The sequence below is a fragment of the Choloepus didactylus genome, chromosome 10 (genome assembly GCF_015220235.1).
Source record: "Choloepus didactylus isolate mChoDid1 chromosome 10, mChoDid1.pri, whole genome shotgun sequence".
NCBI lineage: Eukaryota > Metazoa > Chordata > Mammalia > Pilosa > Megalonychidae > Choloepus > Choloepus didactylus.
Window position 1 is genome coordinate 52,431,610 of NC_051316.1, and position 17,659 is coordinate 52,449,268.

General features: G+C 40.1%; 1 pseudogene; it reads left to right on the forward strand.

Moving 5' to 3' along the window:
* The first annotated feature begins 17,222 nt into the window (after positions 1-17,222).
* LOC119505725 lies at positions 17,223-17,389 on the forward strand (annotated as a pseudogene).
* The last annotated feature ends 270 nt before the right edge of the window (positions 17,390-17,659 follow it).

Genomic DNA, 17,659 nt, shown 5'->3' on the forward strand with positions numbered 1-17,659 from the left:
AACACTCAGTATGAAGTTAATGATTTTTCCTTATCTGGGAGGAAAACATGAAAATTTCAAACTGTGACTATTGAACATTTACACCATATGTGTGCATTTTTTGAAACATTTGATACATTTCATATCTTGCAGTAAATTGAACAATGGTGATGCTTACAGGTAACATAAGCAATCTCTGCCAAAATGCATTATCGCTTTTATTTAATTTTGCTGCTGAAGTACAGAGAAGGACCTGCCTGTTGAAACTGCCTCAGTGATATTGCCTTCTGAATGGATGTCCCCACTGCCTCGTACTTCTGCTCCAAGGGAAGTCACAAAATGACTTAACCCCTCTCCTTTCAAGTAATGTCCTGGTATGAGCAAAATCCTCTACGCCCCATACCCTCCTCCACCCACCTTTCCAAAGCAAAAAAGATGGAAGGGGCTGGTGAGTGAATGTGTCTTCTGTGTTCCTTACTATCCTGAAACTTTCACCTCAGAGCATATTTTAAAAGAGCCAATATTAGGGCCAGTACAGACAGGACTTCCAACCAATTATTGGTCAGTCTCTGAAAGAGCATCTCACATAGGTCCAGCTTGGAGCTCTTAAAACAGCTAGACCTGTACAGGCAGAGCTCACACATGGCTTCTGTCTGTCTCCCTCACATCCCTTTCTTGGGAAAATGCCCCACCTCCCCACTGTGTGATTCTGATGAGGCTGTCAATTGAGGTATCTCATCTCCACCACCAAAGGAGAGGAATGAATCCTAAATTGGCAGAGTCCTCCCATCCCTTGGATGAGTGCTCACATACACAGAGCAGGCTTATTAGAGAAAATGTAGGTAATACACACAGGTCCCCCAAAATAAATTAGCTACACTCCCAGAGAGAACCACTGTAACTCATTTATTGTGCATCTCCCTCATCAGCACGCGCACGCATGCGTGCACACACACACATTCACTTGAATATACTGTTTTTCAATCATCTCTTTTCCCCTTAATTCATCTTGAGCATTTTCCCACATGGAGAAATGTTCCTGTGCAATTTGCTATTTATTATATGGACAGTATGCCTTTAAATAATTGTTCTATTCCATCCCCTATTGCTGGACATTTGGGTTGTTTCCAACTTTTCACAGTCATAAATAATGCTCTGATCACTGTCTCTGCTTCATCTTCAAAGCAAAACTCATCTTCCTTTCCTGACACAACACACTGTTATTAGTCATTTGTGATTTAGCAAAACTGAATTGAATTTCAAATCCCAGGCCTGAAGGGAAGGGGAGTTTGAATTAAGCCTAATAAAGCCCCCATCAGTGAGTGACAAATTTCTCCTTCACAAGAAGTGAAGGAGGTCTTAATGTTCCTGCAGAACAAACAGAATCTTGGCTTTTTATAGCATAAGAGTGTGCGTGTAGGAAAAAGGATTTGATCAAATTACAGTATACACAAATTTCCTTTTTACCTTTAATGAAGAATGAGAACAACTTAATGTCTATTTTAGAATACAAGGGCAAGGTTGTTTCTGTGTTCGTGTTACATTGAAGTCAAGATTAATCTGCTTTCTGTTGAGTTCTCTAACTTCCCTGCATCTGACCAAGACTTTTCTAGGCTGTGCAATGGTACCATCTTGTGGCTGACAGAAAAGATAATCAGAAGACATGTGGCTTTCTAGTGTATGAGGATGTGAGAAACAATGAGCTCAATAGGATAGCAAACCCGCATTAAGTATAGGAGCAATGGAAGAAATCACCAAAAAAAGAATTGATATATTTCTCTCTATTTATAATTAAACTTCATAAGCCAAAGTTTCAAACAAAAAATTGAAAGGCAAACAAACTTGCCTTTTACAAAGCATTTGCAATAAATGACGACTGAACACTCTTTAAAATCCTGATATACCGATGAGTACAAATGTAAATAAATACCTCATAAAAGAAGAAATATAATTTGCTAAACCACATGAAAAAGAAAACTCAACCTTTCGTAATCATGTAAATACAACTTAAAAACTATTCTATTTTTTTTTGCATATGTGCAAAAAAAAACTTTTAATGAGAATATTCAATGCTGGAAAAGGTGTGTTGAGACATTCACGTGTTCCTGATGCAAGTGTGAATGAGTGTGGTCTTTACGGACAGCAATTTGACAATATACATCAAAGTGCTGCAAATGAACATTGTTCTTTTTTTTTTTAATATTCATTTTATTGAGATATATTCACATACCACGCAGTCATACAAAACAAATCATACATTCGATTGTTCACAGTATCATTACATAGTTGCACATTCATCACCAAAAGCAGTCCCCGACACCCTCATTACCACACACACAAAAATAACCAGAATAATAATTAAAGTGAAAAAGAGCAACTAAAGTAAAAAAGAACACTGGGCGCCCTTGTCTGTCTGTCTGTTTGTTTGTTTGTTTCCCTCACCTTTCCACTCATCCATCCACAAACTAGACAAAGGGGAGTGTGATCCCCATGGCCCCACCAATCCCACTGTCCCCCCTCATAAGCCACATTTTTATACAATTGTCTTCAAGATTCATGGGTTCTGGGTTGTAGTTTAATAGTTTCAGGTATCCACCACCAGCTACCCCAATTCTTTAGAACCTAAAAAGGGTTGTCTAAAGTGTGCGTAAGAGTGCCCACCAGAGTGACCTCTCGGCTCCTTTTGGAATCTCTCTGCCACTGAAGCTTATTTCATTTCCTTTCACATCCCCCTTTTGGTCAAGATGTTCTCCATCCCACGATGCCGGGTCTACATTCCTCCCCGGGAGTCATATTCCACATTGCCAGGGAGATTCACTCCCCTGGGTGTCTGATCCCACGTAGGGGGAGGGCAATGATTTCACCTTTCAAGTTGGCTTAGCTAGAGAGAGGGGGCCACATCTGAGCAACAAAGAGGCATTCGGGAGGAGGCTCTTAGGCACAATTATAGGGAGGCCTAGCCTCTCCTTTGCAGCAACAGTCTTCCCTAGGGCAAATCCCGTGGTAGAGGGCTCAATTCATCAAACCACCAGTCAGTCCCCTATGTCTGTGGGCAGAACATTGTTCTTTGAAGCACTGATTCCACTTCTAGGAGCTAAATAGTGCAATGCAGGTTTTGGAGCCAGATCACCTGAGATTGTCTCCCAGCTCCACCACTTGCTAGCTGAATAACTGGAAAAGTAAATTGCTTAACTTCTTTGTCCCTCATCTATGAATAGGATAACAATACTATCTATTTCACACAGTAGTATGAAGATTACTGATAAATGTAAACCATCTAGAATATGCCCATTAGGTACATCATAAGAGAGTATAAATATTATTCTTATTATTTTCATTATTATAAGACTCTAGCATAATCTGAAAGTTGCATTCATTTAGGAAATATGTATCAAGCAGTGTTTTTGGTTGGGCAGTGGAGAACAAAGCAGTCATGGTCCCTGAAATTGCTTATTATGTAGACACAAAAAAATTATGCTCTTAGATGTTCATTTCAATATTATTTATAGAAACAATGATTGGAAATGACATCAATGTTCAAAAATACAGTTCCTATAAAGTAAATGATTTTAAGCATACTGTGGATTACTATAAGGTCCGTAAAAATTATGTTTATGAGGCTGAATTTCTTCATCATTATAAGAAGATCAGACTGATCATGAATATGAAAGAGCTTTGGAAATGGTGAAGTGATATATAAATGCCAGTCCTTATCATTTGTGAGGGTATGTAGAAATTCAATTATGAAAACAATCATAATGATTTTAATGAATATGTATTGAGCATTACCTACATGCCAGACACAGTGAACATATTATCTCATTTAATGCTCAGTCTTGGGTTGCCAGGTTTAGAAAATAAAAATATAAGACACCCAGTTAAATTTGAATTTCAGATAAACAAATCATTTTTGGGATGTCTCAAATGTTTCAGATAAACCATGAGTAATGTACTGTGTAGGTATGCCCCAAATATTTCAGATAAACAATGAATAATTGCATTTGGCACATACTTACACTAAAAAAATTATTTGTTGTTTATCTGAAATTCTAATTTAACTGGGTGCCTTTATTTTACCCAGCAAACCTACATCATTCCTATGAAATAGTACAATTATTATATTTTATACAGATACACATACACACACATATATATACAGACACACACATACAGAGAGAGAGAGTTACATGTCTAATATGAAGAGAGAGAGGGATTCAAATTTGTTAGTGCAATGAGAGATCACCCATTCCTACTCTGGACCCTGTAGACAAGGAAATATTAAATCTGAATGAGAAAGCCAGATATTATTTCCTGGTTCTCACTGCTGTGTTATTGTTATTTAAAAAGTTATAGTTTCTCAAAATACATTGTGTCCAGACTCAAATACTCAATACAAAAATATGTGGCAAAACCAAATCTAAGTGCTCTTTTTTGTACAGATCACTTTTCACGGCTGGCCACAAATATGAGACCCTCATCTCCAGCTGATGGTGGAACAGATGAAGATGCTAATAAAGGCTCTATTAAATCCTCAGGATTTGAATCAAGGAGGAAATATTTTTTCTCCGCTAATCTTTACAGGTGGTACAAAACAAGAGACATGCTTTAACAGCAAATGCTGACACCCCTTGGAATGACTAAAATTTAAAAAAATAAAATTATAAATAATAAAAAATAATTTTAAAACAGAATAAAAGAAAATACCAAAACCAAGTGTTGGTGGGGATGTGGAGTAACTAGAACTCTCATATACTGCTGAAGGATGTGTAAATGGGTATAACCACTTTGGAAAACTGCTTGCCTGCCTCTATTAAAGCTCAATTTATGCTAAACCTGTGACCCAGAAATTCCACACCCAACAGGCATACATATATTCTCCAGAAACAATGTGAACATGATTAACAGCACTGAGTTAGATATTTGAATGTAGGTTATATTTATGTTACTAGAATAACATAAATATGTTATTTATGTTACTAGCAAATGTGCAAACATTTGTAAGCCTTTTGGAGTTGATTAGATTTCAGTGTCTGGGAGCTAAACCTCCAAGTGCTTCATTTTCATGGATGGTGGCAGTTGACTTGTTTTCTGCTCTTTCAGTAACCATAGGACTGTACAACAAAACAGTGAACCCTAATGTAAACCATAGACTATAATAGTACAATTATAATAATCTTTCGTCAGTTGAAACAAAGGTACTACACTAATGCAAGGTGTTAATAATAAGCGGGAATATGGGAACTCTTTATTTTCTGCATGATTTTTCTGTAAACCTACAAACTTCTTTAATAAAAAAATTATATTAAAAAAACATACAAGAAGTTTCATAGCAGCATACCAGAGCCAGAAAAAAATCAAATGTTTATCAACAGAAGAATGGATAAATAAATGGAGGTGTGCCGGTTTAGATGTGTTATGTCCCCCAAAACGCCATTATCTTTGATGCAATCTTGTGTGGGCAGATGTATTAGTGTTGATTGTTATTCTTTGAATGTTTTCATGGAGCTGCAACCCACCCAACTGTGGGTGATAACTCTGATTAGATAATTTCCATGGAGGTGTGGCCCTGCCCATTCAGCATGAGCTTTGATTAGTTTACTAGAGCACTGTATCAACTCAGACAGAAGGAGTGAGCTTGCTACAGCCAAGAGGGACACTTTGAAGAACGCACAGGAGCTGAAAGAGGAGCTTCAGTTTACAGAGACAGTTTGGAGACGGCCTTGGAAAGCAGACTTTCGCTCCAGAGAAGCTAAGGGAGGACAAATGCCCCAAGAGCAACTGAGAGTGACATTTTGGAGAGAAGCTTCAGCCTAGAAAGGAATGTTCTGGGAGAAAGCCATTTTGAAACCAGATGCCAGCCACGTGCCTTCCCAGCTAACAGAGGTTTTCCGGACACCAATGGCCATCCTCCAGTGAAGGTACCCTGTGTTGATGCCTTAACTTGGACACTTTATGGCCTTAAGACTGTAACTGTGTAATCAAATAAACCCCCTTTTGTAAAAGCTGATCCATCTCTAGTGTTTTGTGAAAAGGCAGCATTAGCAAACTGGAACAGGGGTTATATTCAGACAAGTGAATGTTCCACAGTCATGAAAAAGACTGAACTACTATCACAGGCAACAACGTGGATGAATCTCACAAACATAATGTGACTGAAAGCTGCTGGACACAAATGACTACATACTTTTTTTTATTCCATTTATATAAAGTTCAAAAACAGGCAAAACTAATTGGTGATACTAGAAGTCAGGATAGGAGTTACCTTTGAGGAGGAAGGAGGATAATGAATGGGAATGGGCATGAGGAAGGCTTTTTAAATTTGGTTAATGTTCTACTTCTTGGGTTGGATAACAGTTATGTAGGTATCTTCATTTTGTGAAAATTCGTTGAGCTGTGTTCTTGTTATTTGTGTACTTTTTGGACTGCATATTGTTATAATTCAGTACGAACATTTATTAAAGAAATATATTACTAGAATAAAAATTTTTAACCATATAGGACTGTACAATACAGTAAACCCTATTGTAAATGATGGACTATAGTTAATATTACAATTATAAAATGTTCTTTCCTCAATTGTAACAAATGTAACCACACTAATGCAAGGTGTTAATAATAAGGTGGTATATGGGAACTCAATACTTTCTGCATGATTTTTCTGTAAACCTACAACTTCTCTAATTTAAAAAAAAAAAAAGGAAAACAAACAAATCTAAGTAACTTTGGAGTTATGGAACATTTGGGAAGATTGACATCAGTCCCTTCTTTTAATGCAAATTATCTAGAGATGGGAGAGTAAATATGCAAATGTTTGTAAGCCTTTTGGAGTTGATGAGATTTCAGTGACTGGGAACTAAACCTCCAAGTGCTTCATTTTCATGGATGGTGGCAGTTGACTTGTTTTCTGCTCTTTCAGTAGACCTTGAAATTAACTTGATTGTTTGCTTCACTTCACAGTACATCATCCCTTCCATTTGCAATCAGCACCACTCAAAGAATAAACAGTGTTAGTTCACAGTGGCCATTGCGATGACAGAGGCATTTTTAAGTATCTTTTTGATCTTGAAGAAAAGATGTCACTTTACTTTTGCAAAACATGGATACAAAATAAAAGGGGCCAATACTCAATGTATATCATGTTACATCACAAAGGGTATGTGCAGGAGTGTGTGTGTGTGTGTGTGCACATGAATGCATATGTGTTTTAGCACACATACTAAACCAAAAAAGGAGGTCTGAATTGCAGGGAAACCATGGAGGAGGTGTGGGTTCCAGTCTAAGCTCTGCAATTAACTAGGTGTGTGACATGCCTCAAGTCCCCTACTCTTTATGAGCCTCATTTTCACCATCTATAGCATGACATCAATATCTGCCCTACTCCACAGGAATATTCTGGGATAAGGTTTCTGTTGTGGTTTGCTAATGCTGCCAGAATGCAAAACACCAGAAATGGATTGGCTTTTATAAAGGGGGTTTATTTGGTTATACAGTTACAGTCTTAAGGTAATAAAGTGCCCAACGTGAGGCATCAACAAACGGGTACCTTCACTGGAGGATGGCCAATGGTGTCCGGAAAACCTCTGTAGCTGGGAAGGCACATGGCTGGCATCTGCTCCAGAGTTCTGGTTTCAAAATGGCTTTCTCCCAGGACGTTCCTCTCGAGGCTTCAGCTTCTCTCCAAAATGTCACTTTCAGTTGCTCTTGGGGCATTTGTACTCTCTCAGCTTCTCCAGAGCAAAAGTCTGCTTTCCAAGGCCTTCTCCAAAATGTCTCTGTAAACTGCAGTTCCTCTTTCAGCTCCTGTGCATTCTTCAAAGTGTCTCTCTTGGCTGTAGCAAGCTCACTCCTTCCATCTGAGCTTTTATAGAGCTCCAGTGAACTAATCAAGGCCCATGTATGAATGAGCAGGGCCACAACTCCATGGAAATTATCCAATGAAAGATCTTGCCCTCAGTTGATTGATCACATCTCCACGGAAACATCCAATCAAAAGTCTCCAACCCAATCAACACCAGTACATTTCCTGCTCACACAAGATTGCATCAAAGATAATGGCGTTTTGAGAGACATAATTCATCCAAATTGGCACAGTTTACAACCTAGATGGCATCTTACCTGTGTGCTACTAGGGGAAGAAAGATGATAATTGATTCAAAGCAAAATGATTTTTTAAAAAAAGAGGGCAAACTTCAAATCCTTCCGATTCATTTATGAAGTCTGAGTTTAAGAGAGTACTCTCCTAAAGACAATATTTTCCTAAGCACCAACAGAAGTGAGAATCAAAAAGTTAGAGTTGAAGACAGATTTCTACTGGTGTATCTTACACTTTCATGTGATCAGAATCACCTGGGGAACTTATTAAACATGCAGATTTCCAGCCCTCACCACATCATGAGTCAGTAGGACTGGAGTTGGCCAGGAATCTATATATATTTAATAAGTTCCCTGAGTGATACAGAAGCAGGTGGCCCCTTGACACGCTTTGAGAAACACTGGTCTTTACCAATCAAATGTAACAGGTAGTTAAGATTTTAAAAGAAAGCAAAGTGAAAAGAGAAACTGGCAGAAAGCAGAATGTGGACTTAATTCAATATAAAGGTCTGGTACGGAAAAGATTAGCCCCTCCCAAGAGTAGGTGATGGGAGAAGGATACACAGCACTATCTCAAAATGTTTGAAGGTCAATATACAAGAGCCAGATGGCCAAGACAATAAGCGAAAATATAAAAAACCCAAGTGCCAAAGAGGCCAAATAAAAATGTAAGGAAAACATAGGAGCACAAACAGAACTGGCCACAGGATGGGCACTCTCTGGGATGGTAGAAATGTTGAGGTGAATAAAGGTGGAAGAGATTTAGGAAAATCACTTGTCAGAGGAAAGAAAAAACCAAGTGAGAAAACGGTAAAAATGTGAGCATCCTTACATTTATTAGGAAATTATACACAATGTCCATGAAAAGTTTGTTGGTGGAGAAATAAATGAAAATATGTTCAACTTGAAAATATGTTCAAGAAAGTACAAAATTTCTGTTTGGAGCAATGAAAAAGATTTGGTAATGGGTCTTTGTGATGGTAGCATGACATCATAACAATAAGAGAATACTCTGCTAAATGAAATTAATGCCATTGAATTGTACACTTAAAAATGGTTAAAATGGCAAATCTTACATTATATATATGTTATCACAGTAAAATTTTTAAATATCCCACAAGAATTTTAGGATAAGAGTTGAGAAGTTGCTTTGAAAAGTATAAAGTATGATTGATACAGTTATTACTTATAGTATTTCCGGTGACTGTCAAATTTATTCACTGTCCGCCTGGCTTAGAAGCTAGTTAAGAAGGTCCGTATGGCATTATCTTTGGATCCCCAGTGCTTACCACAGTGCCTGGCATATAATAAATGCTAACAGAATGGAGGGATGGATGGATGATGGATGGATGGATGGATGGAGGTGGATAGATGGGTGGTGAACTGGATTAACATGAGAAAAGCCCAAGGGGAGAGTCGCATGTTCACATAGTATTCACCAAAAGCCACAGGCTGCATTCTCTACTTTTCTTGGCCTTAGCTGCTAAGTGTCTGCCACAGGACTAGGGCATGTTTTAGTACTAATACCTGCCAGCAGTCATGCGTGAACCTCTGATGGAGATGTCTGTCTTCCTGAAGAAAGCAAATCTTGATTCATTTGACTCGATTCAGCAGTTATCCACCTGTTGTACCTCAGCCCCACACCTACCCTTCTTACCCCTATTCTTTATTGTTGGGCTGAGAGTCCACAAACTACATTTCCCAGGCCCCTTTACTTGATTGCTTTCTGTTAATTTCTGGCAAGAAGGAGCAATGGTGAGGGTTCAGGAGATAGAACAAGGGAGACCTATTTGTTTGCTCTGGTAATATTTCCGGAAGTAGCTCCATCCCAAGCTTTGGCTATAACTGCCTCTCTTTGGTGGTCTCAGCACTGGCCCAGGAGACCTTCCTTAGCAGTTACAACCCTGGCTGAGTGGAACCCCAGAAGCCTGCCCCCGGGCTTTGAAAACACCTCCTCTCCCCTGTTATTCCCCCAGCCCTAGAGATGATAGGTGCTTCCTACAGATACTAATCTCTGGCTGTCACCCTTTTTCCTTTTTGTTACTTAAGCTCCTTTGTTTTTTTCTTTTTAGCTCTTCCATCCCTTTCAACACTATAAAGACCAATTATTTGTATCAAATCCCTTCTATTTAAAACATCTAGAGTGGTTTCTGGTTTTCTGACCAGACCCTGACTGATACACTTGGCAAAATCAGGGGAAACACAATGATTGCACCACGAATTAAAAGGACAAGTTGGAGAATATTTCATTTATGTCAGCAAAGTTTAGAATAGAAACTGAAATTAGGTTAGAGAATTGTGTCATTATTAAATACTATATATATGGAAGATAAAGTGCCTTCCTCTATCCTGGACTATCTTCCTGCTTATATTACCTTATTATTATTATTGTTTAACCTCAGCTTTTTTACACAGACCTACAAAAATCTCCTCCTCATGGAAGCCTCTCTGATTATCCCAGCCAAACTTGATCTTGTTCAGCCTGAACTCCTATGGTTCTTTGGTTCTCTAATTTCTCATGTATTTTTCCCGGTGTGTTATCAATCCGTCTTACCCTGGATCCTTCCCAAACCCGAGGCATTACAAAAATCGTCAGCAAACTATATATTGATGCCAGAACCTCGCTTCCTTTCTAACTTCCCAGATCAGAATTTCTAGAGTGGGGTAGGGTAGAGACGGCATCTGTATATTTTTAAAATTCCTCAGAAGATAAACTGCCCAAAATCAGGGCCCTCCCATTTCTTTTCTAGCTTTCACTGTGCCCAACACAGTTTTAACAGACACAACAAAAATCTGTCAAATTTCCCAATTAATTGAAAGAGGGAAGATTCCCAGAAAGACCAGGTGGTGTCACTACTACCCAATTAATATTTCTGGCCCAGTGAAAAGTCTCTTGCCATGCGAAATTTGGCCTTCCTTGGACTCACTGATTCTGTACTTTAATCTATCTTCCCATTTGCCTTTCTTCCTAAGAGGGAGTTGCCTAAACCTTGCCAAGAAATTAGAAAGCAAAACCTACACAGTGCAAATAACTTGGGTTCCCTCAAAGGAAATGATGGCAAGTCCTGAAACTGCCAGGGCTCGTGCGAGGGAACAGAAAGTAGACTTCTTCTTGGACCAAAGCATGAAATTTCATTGCATTAGTTTCTTAGCTTTAGCATTCCAAAGAGCATATTTAAGAAACAAATGCTTTATGAGATTGCAAGAAAAACCCAGGTTGCATTTGTAGTCACCTTTTGCAATCCCATTAATTTTTCAATAATGTTTGGAGTTGCTGCTTGAAATTTATTTTCCCTTTTATATCCACGCCATTCTCATTTTTACCTTAAATTATTCTTGATTCCTGGATAAGCAACCCAATCTAGGTTTACCATGAGTTATTTATTGTTTTATTTCTAAGGTGACATAGAACACTTCGCCTCTGGCAGAAGCTGTTCAGTAAGTACTCCTAATTACTCACAGGTTGAAAACAGCATGTGTTCTAAAAGCAATTTACATGCAAGCTCAGATCTCGCTATATTTTAACATTTCTGAATTTCAATTCTCCTGCTGCATTAAAAATGCATCAAGATAGGTTGAAAGGAAATGAAATCAAGATTTATGGATCCAAAAGAGGTTTTTAAGGGTCACGTGGTCTATAACTCTCCTTAGGTAATACTGTACCTTGATCCTCTCCTTTTGAGCAGCTGCATCCAGAAATAGATTTCCTTGATAATCAGCCCCCTCTTTAGTATTGATTAACCACACAATTATTCTGTTAAAAAGCTTGAATTTCAATTAATGGGGAGGTATTGAACTGATCTCCAGTCGAAAGGAGCCCCCACCTTATCTAGAATAAGCTGATTGGTCCTCGAGAGACCTTGAATTCCCACTGATGCCCAGATTCTTCTTAATACTTCACTAGATATTGATGTAACTACCCTGTTTCCCAGTGAACAGCCAGCCCCTCCTCACTTTTCACATGAATCCCCTGGAGGAGTTTGTGTGATCATTTGTTTCACCTATATGTCATCAAGCTAGTCCCAACTGTTCCCCTGCTGGGTCCTGAAGAGGCTGTGGTCTTTGTGGGCTAACCAGTCACCGCCCAGCACTCTGTTCAAATATTGTACCAATAACAGTTGTAAATTTCCTCCCACTCACTTTGTGGAACGCACACTCGCAGTGAACCGCTGAACCTTGATGTCCTTTGGGTTTCAGTCAAGGAGGGCTCTTTTGAAATAATAGCAGTGCTTCCAGAAAACTAACAAACACATAAGCTCCCTTTTAGGCAATAATCTTCAATTAACCAGGACGCCTCTTCATTGGAAAAGAACTTTGAAGAGACTCCAAATTAAGATAAAAGTTCATTTGCTGAGTTGTATACAACTCAGAAACAAGGGCTATTACCACAGTCAAGTGATTGCCAGAGGCATTCAGCTGCTTTCTCGGTTGTTGGTGTTGTTTCTGGTCTTTAACCCAAAGCCACTCTTCCCTGGACAGCAAGATGCCACCCACCGCCTCACCTCTTGACCTAAATCAAGGTCTCCTGGCTTCTAGTAAGCCTGAGAACTAGGAAATAAACTGCCTTTCCTTTTGAGGAATTCCTGACACCAGGAATCTTAATATCTACAAGAGTTGTGAATCCTCCCTTTACCACCACCTCCTACCACCAACCCCACCTACTCACCCTCCAGCTCCCCCAACTCTGGTGTCCAAAACGTATCAGATAAAAGGCTTCCCATCCCCTGATACCCAAATTGGGAACCTGAGTCTCGGTGGAAACACTTTTAACACAACTTGGAGTTTGTCATTGTCATGATTTCGACTGACGGATCAGCATTACTCCAGTTCACCATGTTGCCATGCAGAGGACCAGAAACCAAGGGAAGATGCCTCAGCCTTTTAGAAGTTACTTGTAAAATGATGGATTTCTAAATAACAAAAATTCTGACACACCTCAGGGCCAGTTTATTGTCCCGGGGAATTGATAGCAGCTGAGATATCCTTTGCTGCAGTTTCACCACAGAACTGTTTCTGCAATTCTGGCATTTTCTGCCCTTCAGTCTCTCCTCAGTTTCTCTCTGCAAACAGAAATTTCGGAGATTTCCCAAACCCTCAAGATGGAGATTGCTGCCTCATGTCCAATAAAGAAAGAGTACTCCAGCCCATTGAGGGCCGATGCCTGGGTCAACTTGAACTTTGGAAGAATGATCCAATGGTGGCTGAGTCTCTATCATGGGCTGGATGTTTTACATGCATTAGCTCATTTAACCATCAGGGCAACCGTGTGACACAGGTATTATTTATCATCCATTGTTCAGATGATATCACAGTGGATAGGAGAGGTTCGGGAACTTGCCCGTAGCCTCACCTTTAATAAGGGGTCGAGTTGTGATTCAAACCCAAAACTCATTCCAACATCTATGCTCTTAATCACTGTGCTACCCTCCTCCCTTTCGGTTGCTCATTCATGAAGTCTCTTTTCCTTCAAGGAAATTTAGAGTTCAAGACAAAGATCTAAATCAGAAATAACCAGCTGAATGGAAAAGTTTGGTAATGGATGGTGGTGATGGTAGCGAACATTGTGAATGTAATTAACACCACTGAACTGTATATGTCAAAGTGGTTCAAGTGGAACATTCATGTTGTATATATTTTACCTCAATAAATTTTTTTTAAAACCCACAGAACTGTGCAATTCAAAGAGTGAAAGCTAATGTGAACTATGGACTTTAATTAATAATACTGGTTCATCAGTTGTAACAAATGTACCACAATAATACAAAATGTGAGTAGGGAAAACTGTATAGGGGGAGTCATATGGGAACTCTGGACTTTCTGCACTTTCTGTTTCTTTTCTGTAAACCTACAACTGCTCTAAAAATATTTTTTTAAATGGTAAATAAATAAATAATAAGTAAATAACCAGCCAGGTGTACTTCTTGGTCTAGATGCTGCGAGTACGCTGATTTCTGCCCAGAACCACCACATAACAGAGAAGCCAGAAACCCACATTATAAATACCCCTGCATTTGAGGATGGATGCACACTGCACTGTTGCCCTTGTACAGTAAATAAGCAAAGATTCAACTCAATTCAACAAAAACTTGTTGAGCCTCTACTACTATTAGGCACTGTTTCATCTGTTTTTCCTGGCAGGATAAATAGCAATAGTACTTGCTATCAGGAATCTGTTTGGGACAGACAGATAAGTAAATAAGCAATACAGTGTGATAAGTGAAAGCGCTGACAGAAGGCACTAAAGTAGCACAGAAACTAGAGTGATTAGCTCAGTGTGGGGAAGAAGGAGTCATTCATTTGTTCATTCCATAAACATTTCCTGAACACGTACATTTGCAACACTAAGCCAAGAGCTGTAAAAAATATGGATTATTCTGTACAGAGGAAAAGAGAAACATTCCAGGCAGAGGAAACCACATACATGTATAGAAGACTGAAAGATCATGGTGTGTTTGAGGAATTATAAAAAATTCCAAACTATGGAGAATGATATTTGAAGGGGAGAAGCAGGAGATATGGCTGAATTGTGCCATAATTCATACCATGTATGTGGTGTAATAATTCATACTATGTGCAGGAAACAGCACAAGTAAATGTTGTTGAGGTTCAAACCCCAGACCCTGTTGGTGTATATTAGGTGCTTGATAAGACCCTTAAACTGCCAGAAGAGCTTACATGCTTACATCTGTGGAAGTTCTTGCCCTTTCTAGCCAGACCCTGATGTCTCCAGAGACCCTCCAGAGAGGGTGAGGAGGGGTTCTGGGGAATCCCTTACGCTGCCCCAGGCTGGAGAACCCTTGGCTGGCAGTGGCTCTTCCCCACCTGGCGTCCACCGTGGCATGGGATGAGCGCCACCAGGTGTAGCGTGACTACCTCTCCTTACACCAACTTCCCCTCCTTCCTTGGGCTCCACTGGGAGAAGGTGTAGATCATTCTTTTTCTGAGAGATTGACATAGGTGTCCCAAAGCAGTAGAATATCAAGGCAGACATGGGAATTGTGCCTTTTTTTTTTTTTTTTTCAAGTTAGCATTCTTCCTTATACTTCATAAGGAGAACAAGTCCTCCCTCTCTGGGAGCTTTTAGGAAGCCATGAAAGTTCCCTCCCTTCCTAACTTTGCCTCCTGATCCTTCTGTCTTCTTGTCCTGTATTTGTGCCCCACCCCTCCCCGTCTATCCCCCGTTTCTCCACTATTCTTATCAGCTTGATGAGTCTGGAATGTTCTGCAACCTTGGGTTTCAGCTGGATTCCTGCAGACACATCCTCTGATCCCTTTCCGTAGACCCTTCCACAGAGCCAGGCATGAGAGTGTGTCAGTCCACATTGGCCTTGCTCCTGTTTGCCTCCTCAAGTTTCTTAAAGCAAGCAAACTTTGACTGTGAGGAAAATTCTTCCAAAGATTACCCTGTCCAGTCTATATAAGGAGTGGATTATATTAATATAATTAATATTATTAATATAGTTCAACCCTACTTCTTTTGAATTAACAACACTAAACTTCTTTCCTGGCCCGGTTTTCACTAAGGCTTTCCAAGGAAAAATCACTGCCTGGATCACCTGGGGTAATAACATCATACTCAAATAGTTTTTTCCTTATTACCAAGTTTCTTCCATGTGGAGAGGGGTGTGTGTGTGTGTGTGTGTGTGTGTGTGTTGTGTTTTGGGATGGGGCATTCAGTTTATTCCACCAGATACGTAAAGATATATTTAAAATTTGAAGAAAAATCACACCTCTTTCTTCTTCATTGAAGACAGGAAAACCAAAAAGAGGTTTGCGCTTTCCGAGGATTTGGGTAAAGCACTTATTACAGTAAAACATACATTCAATATGTGGTGGCTAACACATGCCATAACTGGCATCAGGAATTACCTGATACCATGCAAGTCTTTCATTTCCTTTGGACAAATAACTTTCTTTGGTCAATAATTCAAAACCTCAGGAAAATAGTTTCAGAACCAAACTTTCATGCTCTTCGCAACTAGCACATTTATGCTCCGAACATACTGTTTAGGCTGACAGATATTTATCGAACACCTGTCATGTGTCAGGCAGGGAGTTAGGTAGATACAGGCTGTGAAAATGAACAAGAGATGGCTCAGCTCTCAAGGAATCAGTCTAGTTGGATGGAAGGTGAGGAGGGTGGCAGACATATAAATGAGCATGATGATGTTGGTGATGATAACAATTGTGTAAAACATATTTTTATAGAGAGAAGAACATCATCGATCTCTGGACTGTAGGAACAAAGGCATGGAGGTGGATGAGTGAGCCTGTGAACATTTGGTATCATCAGGGTAGAAAGTGCAAGATGAGGCCAAGTGGTAGATGAGACTGGAAGACTAGTAGCAGCCAGACCACAGAACACCTTGTATATGGTCCCATGGGACATGGAATTTTTCATGTCGGCAAGGAGGAGCCATTCAACGATTTTCCAAAGGAGAGTGATGTGGTCAGATTTGCATTTCAGGCAGGGCCCTGCAGCCGCAGTGAGGCATATGACTATGACAGTCTCATGCCCAGGGGAGGGAGTTCAGGCAGGTTACTGTCGAACAGTCTCCAGAGAGGATGGGGGCTGACATGTGGGCAGAAATAACAGGGATGAAGAGGAAGGATGGCTTTGAGAGAGAATTAAACAGTAAAATAGGTAGGACACAATGATTGATTGGATGTGGGGGATGAAAGAGAGGAGAATCTAAGATGACTCCTAAGATTTAGGTTTGGATGTCTAGGTGGATAAAGATAGAAATAGAGGAAGATGAGTGCATTTGGAGGAGGACAATAAGTTTAATTCCAGAACATTTTTAGGTGACTCTGGGGTACAGAGATGGAACTGTATTGCAGTTGGCTATATAAATCTGGGACTCAGGAGAGACGTCAGGGCTGGAGCTATGGACTTGGGATGCTCTTGCTTGGATAGATCTGAGAGTCATTTATATATACACAAATATTTTTATTGGATATTATAGGTCAGGAACTGCACTTGACTTTGGGTATGTCTTAGATGCACAAAATACTCATGGCTCCTGTCATCATAGAGTAAAACATCTAGCAGGGAAAGCAGACACCAATCAAAAAATGTCATGTAAAAATATATTGGGGTGGCCTCAGCGGCCAGGACCAGAGTGACCCTGAGGGCTGCAGAGCATGCCATGATGCTGACCAGGTTCCTGGACCCGTGCTACTGGGAGCTGGTGAAGAGCTGGATGCCCACACAGGCATGTGGGGTGCGGTGGATGCCATGGGGCTGGTGTGGGCCACGGACTGGTGACTGGTCCTGGATTGGGTGCCTTACGTCAACAGCAAATTTAAGAAGGACTAGCTGACCACCCTCCACGGTTCTGTTTGGTAAGGTATCTTGTGGAGACTGGTCCTCCATCTCAGCACCTGCCGCACCTCAAACAGCCAAAACCATTGGGATGGACATCTGGAAAACCCACAAGCTCCCTAAGACTGTTATGTTTCTGAAAGTAACATAGATGTGCTGATGCACATGGCATTAAACCCCACTCTGAAACCTGTCTTGCCTGGCTGCTGGTTGTGCTCGTGGCCCCTAACCTCGACTGTAGGCTGGGGGCCTTGGGTGGGCCAG